Genomic DNA, 564 nt, shown 5'->3' on the forward strand with positions numbered 1-564 from the left:
ATACATATATGTATATGTATAAATAATTGATACCATACTGTTTGCTTTTTCTGTGAGCGGGGATGAAGGAAAGACAGAGAGGCAGAATGAGAAAAACAGAGACAGGAACAGAGAAATTTGGAACTCAAAATTTAAAAAAAAGTAAAGGATGTCAAAAATAAATAATGAAATTCTGTATGTAAAATATCAATATCTCTAGCACCACTCCTGTTGAGTAGTAGAGCTAACTAGTTGAATGATATTTGCCTTTTGCTTTGATCAATTCTGGGAAATGTCTATTTTTTTTTTATTCTTTGATAGAAGCAGAGTAGTTGTGGGTCTTTTAAACTTAGAATAGTAGTAGCATCATGTGATTTTCCTAGATGACTTTGCATTATTCTCCCATCCTATCTACAGAGCAGGTCAGATCAGCAGAGAGTGAACCCAGTTGGCACCATTAACTCCTAAATAAAATTTCTAACTCTTTTACATCTTATCAGCCATTTGAGTCTCCTGATCTTTTGGAGTCTGGTTTGGAGTGATTTCTCTAAAATAATAAAACCTGGAAGATAAAAAGGTAGTCGA

The sequence above is a fragment of the Macrotis lagotis genome, chromosome 3 (assembly GCF_037893015.1).
Source record: "Macrotis lagotis isolate mMagLag1 chromosome 3, bilby.v1.9.chrom.fasta, whole genome shotgun sequence".
Taxonomy (NCBI): Eukaryota; Metazoa; Chordata; class Mammalia; order Peramelemorphia; family Peramelidae; genus Macrotis; species Macrotis lagotis.